Genomic DNA, 11,700 nt, shown 5'->3' with positions numbered 1-11,700 from the left:
AACAAGGTGAATATGCTTAGCTAAAACTAGTTTTGGAATCCATTTTCTGATATATTTGTCAATGCATCCCTTGTCACCGACAATTGAGAACTGCATGTATTTTCCAAAATGTACATTGACTATAACCAAAAAGGAGTTTTTGATGTTCATTTCTAAGTTAGTGGAAAAAATCATTACAATCATAAGGAGACTGCTGTTTTGAGTCAGCATCTTGCTAGAAAGAAGAGCTTCCAAAGGAGAATCACAGGAGTCTCCAATGATTGACCAAATCCAGGCCTATGGACTTCTAAGGAGAAGCCAGATGGATTTATTATTACTGATTTCCAATACGATAAGCCTTTGTTTTCACAGATTACTTCAGTGTCTTGATTTGACATTGGCTGTTGTTTTAAAAAGCAAATTAAAAACACTGGAAAGGCAAGGGCAAGTTCAAACAATTCCAAACCACCCTGAAGGAGCAGAGTAGTTGATAATGGTGACCTCAAGCCCCTTTCTGAAGCCCCAGGCAGACTAGGGCTTGGAGGACTTTTCAGAGCTTCTCTTTGAGAAGACTGAGTCCATGGTCAACCAGTTTCTTTCTCTTTCAGGAACTCAAATTAATAGTCTAATGTGGAATACCATTAACTTTCTTAAAGGAAGGCATGGAACACAATGGGAACTTCATTTGATAAGAATGAAAGCCCCATAAAAGTGACCTGCTGGTGAGAAAGACCTTTTCTGTTCCATTTGCCGGCCAGTTTTTAGGTTCTATTGTAGAAAGAAATGAAACTGCTCCCAATATGTCATCCCTTTTATAGGGCAACCACAGTACACCTTTGAAATATTGATTTTCATATTTGAACTTCCTGGAAAAAGAAAAAATTTGGCGCACATATCTTGACCAACCTGACCTAAATTTGTCAGTTTTCAACAGGTGGGTTTGAGGCTTCAAATTCTCATTTAAGCATCTGGAGAGATATTTCACCCCAGAATGGGTGATCATGGTTTTATATCCCCAGACAGTCAACAAATATTTATTGAGTAACCATTGTACACCAGGAATTCTCCTAAGTGCTGCAATATACCAAAATAAACAGGAAAGAGAGCATCCCTGCCTTCAAAGAGCTTACCAACTTGTGAGGAAAAGCACACAACAAACACTTAAACAAGTAAATACATCATTTTTAGAACTCATAAGTGCTATACAGAATGTAAAATAGAGGGACATGTGGGTTGCTTTAGCTACATTGGTGGTAAAAGATCTTTCTGAGGAGGTGACAGTCAATGCGATTTCTGCTTGAACTCAGACTAAGACAGTAATTCAAAAGGCAAGTAAATGGTGGTAACTCTAAATGCCCCGAGCAACCGAGGAAAACTTAAAGGGTGATAACCCAGACAGTTTCACAAAGCTTCACTTCACTGTCCTTCCGAGAAAAGAAAAGTCTGGCTTCTCTTTAAGAGAGCAGTTGCAGATTTCAAATAATCACTTGCCTTGGGTTAAACCAGTGGCTCATACCTTTAGAAAGGCAGGTGTTCCAATTCAACCCACAAATCTATAATCACGCTGGACAAAAACAATACTCTGTGGGTTTTTTTTCAAGTCACCTTTGTAAAAATACTTCACTTACACGCAAAATATCGTTTCAGAACTAAATATACTTTTGGCACATATGCCCTTGGCTAACTTCCTGCATTACATTTGCCTTTAAGGGCATGTTCACTTTCTAGTTCTCATGCATTCAAACACTGCTGTGGGTTGAGTTCACAGCCCTGCAGGGGCAGTGTTTAAATAACCTCCCATGTTTTCATTAATTCCTAAAAAACCCTATGCAAACATTTCTGTTCTTATTAGGTTTTGCAAACCTTTGACCTTGTGCTTTTTTTCTTTCACAAAAACCTAAATCTGGTGCTCAGACTAGATTGATCTCACAATATATCGTCTTTAAAATAAATACAAGACTTGACAAGATTCAGAAACCATTGCTGAAATAACAGTTGGGATCTTCTCCAGTTTTCTGAGGCCAGGTCAACAGAGCTACAATTGTCTTGATAACTCAAGGGGGAAATAAAACACTCCATTTTGGGGAGGGAAAATAAACATCCAATGGGAGTATCTATTTTTGTGGGAATAGATGACAAAGATCTCTATATGAATGTTACCTGAATTCTTCATCTGCCTATATTTTTCCTGGTATTTTCTTGGTCTATAGAAACCAACCCTAAAGTCATGATTTCTTGGCACAAATGTGCAACAGAACTTACTAAAGGTACTAAGTAAGCATGACTCCAAGATTCAAAGGACTATTCTTGACCGAAACTAACCAGGTTATTTCGGTCAAATCTCCAAATGCTTGCAACTCTTTAGCCTGCTAGTCTGATGGGGAGAACAGTGATAAAAGTACACTAACATGTCTGGCATCTGTGTTCACTCACTCGTCCACACTGAGCGCTAGGTAAATGTCAGATGCTATAGTAGTAGTTTAAAGAATCAGTTCACTCTAGCTTTAAAAGAAAGTAAGTTTCACGAGATCGTTCCTTCTTACTGCCGCGTAGTATTCCGTCGTGTGTATATACCACATTTTATTTATCCACTCATCTGTTGAAGGACATTTGGGTTGTTTCCATCTCTTGGCAATTGTGAATAATGCTGCTATGAACATTGGCGTGCAGATATCTCTTCGTGTCACTGCTTGGATGAACCTTGAAGACATAATGCTGAGCGAAATAAGCCAGGCACAAAAAGAGAAATATTATATGCTACCACTAATGTGAACTTTGAAAAATGTAAAACAAATGGTTTATAATGTAGCATGTAGGGGAACTAGCAATAGAGAGCAATTAAGGAAGGGGGAACAATAATCCAAGAAGAACAGATAAGCTATTTAACGTTCTGGGGATGCCCAGGAATGACTATGGTCTGTTAATTTCTGATGGATATAGTAGGAGCAAGTTCACAGAAATGTTGCTATATTAGGTAACTTTCTTGGGGTAAAGTAGGAACATGTTGGAAGTAAAGCAGTTATCTTAGGTTAGTTGTCTTTTTCTTACTCCCTTGTTATGGTTTCTTTGAAATGTTCTTTTATTGTATGTTTGTTTTCTTTTTAACTTTTTTTTCATACAGTTGATTTAAAAAAAAAGGGAAAGTTAAAAAAAAAAAAGAAAAGAAAGTAAGTGCACATCTTTAAAAGTGAAGCTTACACATAGAAATTTCCTTACTTGTTAGGCTTTGAAGGATAATTTGTAGAACACAATTTCTAAGCCTTTTGCGTTTCCACCGAGAGAACAAAAGGGGAATTAAATAGGAGGGCTGGGCAGTTACATTACTAATTCACACAGAAAACAGCAGCTTTTAAATGAAATTTCGGGGAACTGCAGCATAGTAGAGATGACATACAAGAATGATTTTTAAAAGCGGGACTGAACCAAGAAAGATTAATTAAATAAGATTCTGGCTGCTGTACCACATAAAATTCATGCATATCAGTGGATTTACCCTGAAGCTAGGCTCTTGAGCCCAAATCATCTAGGAGACTCAGAGATAAATTCATAGTTGTTTCCCCTCCCTGGGAAGATAACCCTGAGGGGAGGGAGAAAGAAAATGAGAGATTTTCCTCCATCAATCTCTATTGCCTTCTGCTCTACCCAACTGGGCTTTTAAGGGTACAAACAAGCGAAGGGAGGGAAATAAGAAGGGAGGAGGTCAGAAACTGATGGCTGACAAGTTGCAAAGGAGATGTGTTGGGGACGATTAAGGTAGCATGTATAAAATCCACCCTCAGCGATGCCGGAGATATGCAACATGGCCGCTAGGGCTGATGCAATAACGGCTTAAGTTGCCCTCAGCCTTCTACGGAAGTGATAGCCGTTCGCGCCTAAGATTTGCGCCTAGAGTGCTAGCTTTACTACCTGCCTTCTACCCCAGCAACAGTAGCCACCAATCCTGTGCTACCCTTACATCTGCCATCCGCCCTAGCAACAGCAGCAGCCAATCCTAGGCCGCCACCCGTCCTTACTAGCCACTCCCTCCACCCTTAGAGTATATATACCCTGCCTCTTCAATAAAATTTTGCAGCTTAATCAGAAACCTGTCTTGCTGTCATTCCTCATGTCTCTTGTCCCATACCATTCCTCCCGCACAGGACTCGGAGCCTCCGTTGAACGTCCCGCGGGCCGGGACAGAGATGAGGTTGCAGTGAGAGCTGACAGATGAGAACGTTCTCTAGGTTTCCATGTTACAAGCATTGCCAGCAGGTGAATACGGCAATGCTAGCCAGTCTGCATTGTTTTCCTTCATCAAAGGTCATTGTCCAGCCTCTCCAAGAGGCACTAGATAAAAGGTGAAGAGCATGGGTGCTAGAATCACAGCCAGATTGAATTCCGGCTCTGCTGCTTACCAGCTCTGTGACTCCATTTCCTCTCCTGCAAAATGGGGGCAATAGTAGTCTTTGCCCCTAGGTTTATGGGAGTTCAATGACCAATTCTTGTAAAGTGCTCAGAAGAGTATCTGACATACAGTGAACACCGTAGAAGCATTTGTTAAATTAATAAGTACAATTATGCCCAGCACCCTTTCTTCCAAGTCTGGATAGGTTTATCAGCTGACAGAAAACAGGAAGTATTTTTGAGGGCTGATAATTTATACTTCATTTTTTTTCTTTCCAAGTGCTTCTGTTTATAAAGAGCAATTGGTTATACTATTTCTGTTTATCTTTACAATTTTTACAATTCCTGGAAAAATTCTGTGATAGAAATGTCCACCATTTTTTTTTCTTCTCTGAAATGAAACTGGTCTCCAGAAAGTTGACTAATTCCATGATGGCAGCACAATAATATATATATATATATATATATATATTTTTTTTTTTTTCTTGCATGGCATTTATACAGCAATGCGTTATAGGAAATGAGGATTTTTTTTTCTCCTCTGGGAACCACCCTGTCTTTCTTTCACATGGAGACTTGCAAAGAGTCCATTTGTGATTCTGTGGAAACTTTTCTCATGAATGTTACTACTTTTGAAGTTGAATACATTCATTCTGTGGAAAATATAACTAACAGTTGGCATGGAGAAGAGCAGGACAATTCTCAGAAATAAACCCAAATATTTATATATTTGTCCACAAAAGATCTGCACCAGTGATGTTAGGATATGTAAGAAAATGAGCTTTGTCCTCAACACTAAGACCTACATCCATTTTCAACAACAACATAAAAGATCCCATAAAGCCTTCCCTTTGTTACTGGGCTGCCACAAGAATGTGAGTTGGGTAAACCGATGTGTTCTTAGCACTATCTTTAGCTTCTAGTCTGGTGGTCCTTGTTGGAGCCAGACTTCTCTTCTTAACTCAAAACTGTTCTGGCAGAATGTAAAATAGCTGTTTTATTATTCTTAATATTTTGGAAAAGATAGTTTCAAGTTAATACCACTCTTTTAGTTTATTCGGTTTCTTTGTTTCTTGCACTACTTTGTTTCTCTCTAGTTGCTGAGTTTCCCCGTATCTTTGATTTGAATATGCGGTAAGCAATTTACATCTGATGAATTTTATTTCTTCAGACATATTTTAATCCCAAAGTTTTTTGTTTGTTCAAAGAGAATACTCTGAACAGAATCGTACTAAATTTTGGCAAAGGAACAGAACAAAGTAATTGTTTCAGTACTATAATTTCTTACAGATTTAATTTTAGGCTGCTAGGTTATTTAAAGGAAAAAAATCAGAATGGATTTTTCTTCTAAATAATAATCCTTAATGTGTCCCAATTGCTTTATTGAATATTCATACACACACACACACACACACACACACAGCATAGATGTTATAAATATTCCCACCTAACCTTCTTCCATATATAATGTTTTCATTATGGTTTTTAAGTGGAAATATTTTCTCTTTAATGAATTATGTCAGGGGTCTTGAATACAGACATTTTAAAAGTTTACCCTTTGCACTCAACAAGAAAGAAAAATATCAGGTAATTCTTTCCAAAGGTCATAAGATACCGAAGCAGGTTTCAAGTAAAACTGCTCATTTAACTACCATTTCCCCATTAAGCAGGTCATGCTTTAGTACATTACATTACAGAAAATATGGAGTCTGCTCAGAATGCTGGGAGAAACACTGCCAAAGAAAGAAAACTAAGGCATATTCACTAGACAAATGCCCTTCCTCCTAAGACCTACCTTCCCTCCTGGGAGTGAGTATAAATCACATTCAGAGGTGTACTTTTCTCCAAACAATTATATTCCTATCTTGTGCCTATGGCTCCTTGGAGTGTTCTTCTAAGTGCACAATAAATAGCCTTTCTTGATTCACAGAAGTTCATGCTCATACAGATCAATACAAATCTATTCCATACTGAGTTTGCTCTTTAATTTAGTTTTCTTAGAATTTATTCAAATTTATTCAAATGTTCCAAACTGTATGTTTGGGGTGCTAGTGGATTGATTTGGACCTTAAGTTTTGACTAGACATGTTCCACTGTTCCTACCATCATGGCACTTATAGTGACAGCTGAAATCTAGGGAAATAAATAAAACCATATTTTCTTTCTATCACTGACTTAAAAAAGTAAAAGCAAATAATTTCCCTCTACAACTATTTATTTGGTTTTAGAAAATAGAAATTGTATCTCTTATGCCGATCTCACTTCTGGCACAGTGAAAAAGACGTATTCTTCATAATAAAAGTTACTCTCAGAGCAATCTCGAGTCCACAGTTTGGGGGAAAAAGGCAGTAGCCCCAAAGGACTTGAGGTGCAGTAAGGGGTCAGCTTAAAGAGGGTGCCTAGGAATTCCAGAATTATCATGGAGGAGCCTGGTGAAGACTAAATGGAACTGATGGGGTAAAGATACTCTTTACACTACAATCACAAGGGCCTGGTCAGCACAGAGAGCAGGGCCACTACTGGCAAAAAGAGAACTAGACCCCTTCAGCTACAAAATGAATACTTTAAACCATTTTTAAACTTAAAAAATTCACTATTTCTTCTTCTGCTGTGGCTCAGAAACAAAACTGATTGAAGATTTGGGGTGTTAATTAGGCACATTTCCCCATCAAAGTGAAATAAAAGCATTAAAGAGGGAAGGAGAAAGAAAACACCAGGAAAAATAGCTGGTACTTGTGTACAAATATAGTAGACCCAAAATGGAAACACCCAGACTAGTTTAAAATAGCAGAATTTTAGAACCAGAAGTTATCTTGGACTTGGTGCAATCCATCTCCCTCAGTCATTGAGGAAACTGAGGCTGTACAATATGTAACTTAGCAAAAGTTACTCTGATCTGGGTTTAGAGTCTGTGTCTTGGGTTCTGGTCTATGTGGTTTGGTTATATTGTAACTGGAGAGCCCCAGGTCTTCTGTCCACTTGGGTTACCCTTTCCCTCAATATTCAAATAAAGCAAGTTGAGTCTAAGTCTCTTTCACTTTACCCCCACCTCAGTCCCACTCTGGCCTTTTGAAGGATTTCTGGGACTATTTATATTGTACTGGTGACACCTGCTACTCCTTACCTGGACTCCTGATTGCAGCCCATCTTCAGTTACCTCTCCCAGCTTCTTGCTACCTGTGTACCCAAACCACTTTCCCCCAAGTTGGAGGAACATGGCTCCCTCTTCTTCACTGGCAAGGTACAAATAAAAGAAGTGTCATGGTGTATAACAAAGCCTACCAAAGGTTGAAAACAAATGGAGAGAGAGTGCCACAGAGTCCCAGAAATTCCTTGCGATTGGATGTTAGCATCATGCTGAAGTTCCCAGCTATAACTGCCATGGAGGAATCTCTTGACTCTCTTTCCTTAGACCCCAATGTATTGCCTCTCACTTCTATGATGTTAACTCCGTTTTTCTCAGGGTACAAAGCTGGTAGCTCCATCTTTCTCAAACTCTGATCCGAGACCAGGTCCAGGGACATGGCCTTTGTGAGCCCAAATGCACATTAGAGAAGTTATTTTCCTGAATTTTATTCCTAGCATACGTATACAACTGCAGCTTTTAAACACAGCACCATTTTTTCCCTTAGGTCATGGCCATGTTAAACAAAATGAAAATCAGACATATCAAAACTATCAGTCCAGAGGCCTTCTGCTCATCTTTCAGAGCCATTGGTGGTTTACAAATGAATTTTGTTCCTGGATACCTCTCCAACCCATCCCCTCCTCAGCGTCACCACTGCCACTGCCTTGGACCAGGTCCTCAAAATCTCACCCCTGGATTACGACTAGAGGCTCCAAAACTTGTCTCCATGATGTCAGTGCTTTTCTATTCAGACTGTCTTTCACCTGCCAACCAGAGTTTTGTTTCAAAGTTTTAAATTTTAGCATGACACTCCCCTAGTTAAGCATCACAGCGGCCAGCACCAGCTCTCAGAAGTACATGTGGCCTTCTCAGCCAGTCACCCTCTAGCCCTAGCTTACCATTCCATCCTCGTCCCCTACTATTCTCACCAGGTCACTGCGCTGCTATTAAAACACACCTCTTGGCACACCTTGGTATCTTCAGGATGCCTTTTCCTTTTTTGGAATGCCCTCCTTAGAAATGTCTAACACACCTGCTTCAAAAGTCAGGGCCCAGCTGAATGGGCTTCACTTCCAGGAAGTCTTCCCTCCTGGCTCCCGCAGCCTTCAGTACTTGCCTTCATTACTGCAATGTGCCTGAGGATCCCCTACTAGGCTGTAAAGTAACAGGGAACAGTGGCTTTAATCTATCTGGGTTTTCCTGAGACTCAACACGGTATTGAGCTCTGAGTGGCTTTTTGATGAGTATCTGTTGAATTGAATAGACTTACGCTTGGTCACCCATATCCAGAAAGACAGCAAGGGCAGAGGCGGCGCGCTCCCACCCACAGAGGGCGGGCGGGTGTGCCGCGGGGACAAGAGGCGGGGGTGCTGTTTCACTTTCACTTTCCTTCCCTTCCGGGCCCCAGCGCTGGCCGGCGGGACCGCGAATGTCCGCTTTCAAAGGACTTTGTCTGACCTTGGAGCTTTGTGGCAAACCTGTGGGAAAGGCGGGGCAGGTAATTCCAACGCACAGAAGAGAACACCAAGACCCAGAAATGGGCAAGCAAAACCATCAAAAGGAGTGATGATCAGCGATCTCATGATAAAGCTGGATGTTAGTTCACATGCCTCAGGACATCCAGTTGTGGACTCCACACCAGCTCCTGGGATCAGGCTTTCATCCACTTAATACCCTTCTTTGCTAACCACAAATGGCTACCCAAAGGAAACACCTGGTGAAAGATTTCAATCCTTATGTCACCTACTACATCTGTAAAGGGTAGCTGATCTAGCCAACGACGGTGACTGAATGCCTCCATACCTACTGTCATTCCTGCTGGATGTCCACTTGGACGTCCTAAAGTCACCTGGAATTCAACAAATCTACAAAGGAACAAATAGGATGCCAGCACTCAGTTGTCCAAGCAAGAAGTATGCTCCACACTTGACTGTCTTTACGTTCACTAAAAACCTGGGACAAAATCCTAAGTCTCTCTCTTTGGTATTTCTTAAATCTGTGCCTTCACTTCCATCTGCCGGTGACTGCTCTTGTTCAGGCCCTCATTACTTCTCAAGAAAGTCCTGGCAGCAGACTCCTAACTCTTCCAGAGTGGTGACGTTCAAGACAGTTTACTGTCTTCATCACAGTCTTCATCACTATCACTCTTCAGCCTATGTAAAATTTGCTAAAGATACCCCGTTGCTCTCGGGATAAATTAAAACACTTTAATTCTGATCAGTTTCTGCCCATCTCTTTCTCCTCCACTGCCTAAGGCACATCACTGATTCAGCTGCCTGTTTTGCTTGAAATGCACTTCTTCCTCTCTATGCCCGGAGAAGTTAATCCATTCTGTAAAACTCATCTCAAAGATGTGCCACCTGTCTCCTACTACAGACAGATTTGGGTTATGTTTTCCTAATCACTGGTAATTAAGTGCTTAATAAAAACTTAAACAAATTAAAAAAGAAAGAACAAGAGCAAAATATCAAAAATATTATGTTAAGCATTTTAAATTTATATTTCTTTAAACTAAGGGAGGAGGAGAAAGGATCCTGATTTATTTCATCAAAACTAATGACAACTATATCTAGTGAATAATGTTGGGAAAACAGACTCAATTTATGAAGAAAACTAATTTGGATCACTATCTCAAACCATATATGAACATTACCTCAAAATGAATTAAGAATCCCCAAATAAAAGTTGTCTATCACTAAGAGAATAAATTAGCAAAATGTAGTAAAAGTGTAAGATGGAAAACAAAGCAGTGGTCAGAACCAATGAACTCAAAGTACATAAAAATAGATTGATGTTAAAAACAAAGGGTTAAGTAAAATAGTAAGAAACAGAGTGAGATCTAGAATATAAAAGCATTTATGGAGAGTAAAATCATAAATATAAAAATGCAAAACAGCAATGAATATGTTTCCAGGATACATTCTCATCCAAAGACATACATTAGCCAATTTAGGAAGTATGCCTAAGGTGGGATGCAGAATGAAGAAAATAAACAAGAAAGAGACATTGCCTGGATTGATGATAATAACAGACTACGAATGAGGATTTTTCAAGGGTATGCTCATATCTAAAAGATGTATGTTGAACCTGTTAGGGTGATGTAGATCAAGAGGAAAATGAAGGAGAAAAATAAGAACGGTTTTTGAACGGCTATTGTAGGTGACAGTATATAACGCACTGAGGAATATAAGTAACTCAGCTGTGTATCTAAGAGCTAAATAATGAAAATAAAAAAATTTATATGAATGCAAAAGAATATCCAAAGTTTGTAGGGCAGCAAAGTAGCTATTTTCACAGTGTGATGTCTTATTCCCACATCTGAAGCCCCAGTTGGTGGATCCCTTCAGAGGGCATGATATAGAACAGGCTAAGGGATGGGCAGAAGATTCTAATTCCTGCCCTGCCTGGGACTTGCCGTGTGATCCCAAACAGGCCACTCCACTCCCCAGGCCTGGCTTCCTTATCAAAACTACAAGATAACAATACTGATGTGTGTCCAAGGAGGGCCTTGAGGAGAGAAAGCAGAAGGGACTGCACCACCTTCCAAACGACCAGTTTCCCTCAAAATATTAAATACATTAAACAACTCCAGCTCACGGAGTTGTTTCTTCTGCCTGCTTCCCACTGTCAGAAGCCTGCAGTTATTGGACTGGAATTAGGGAAAAAGGGAGGGGGCTAAGAAAGAGAAATGGCCTACCCACCAAAACCACCACACTGTCATCTCCTAGCCTTTATCGTAGAATTCATTGAAACCCACTCTACTAGCCATATATGTGTGTTGGCACAATCACCCAGCCTCTGCAGGACCCATTGCCAATATAACCTGGACCATATGAGTTACTGGACATTTCCCTCACTCCTATTTCATCACTGGAGAACGGAGTTGGATAGAGGTCACTCAGTAAGAGCCTGAGACTTAGGTTTCAAAGGGCCTGAGGACAAAGGGTCCCCAGGCAGGAGGGACCTCAAAATTTTTTGCCCTCAAAATTTCCTTCCTACTTACATGGAAGAGAATTTGTAAGCCACTTTTGTGGGACATAATGCAAGGTTCCCCTGGTTCGATTATCTGGCAGCACAAATAAGGAAAACCCCCATTCTTTTATGTGACACAGCACATCTGGATTTGTTAAATAAAATTACTATTTTGACACAATTTATAGTTAGTATGTCATACTGTTTAGAGTGAAGACAAATATTTCTAAAATATGAGA

Source organism: Choloepus didactylus, assembly GCF_015220235.1.
Source record: "Choloepus didactylus isolate mChoDid1 chromosome X unlocalized genomic scaffold, mChoDid1.pri SUPER_X_unloc1, whole genome shotgun sequence".
NCBI lineage: Eukaryota > Metazoa > Chordata > Mammalia > Pilosa > Megalonychidae > Choloepus > Choloepus didactylus.
This window is presented reverse-complemented; position numbering follows the sequence as displayed.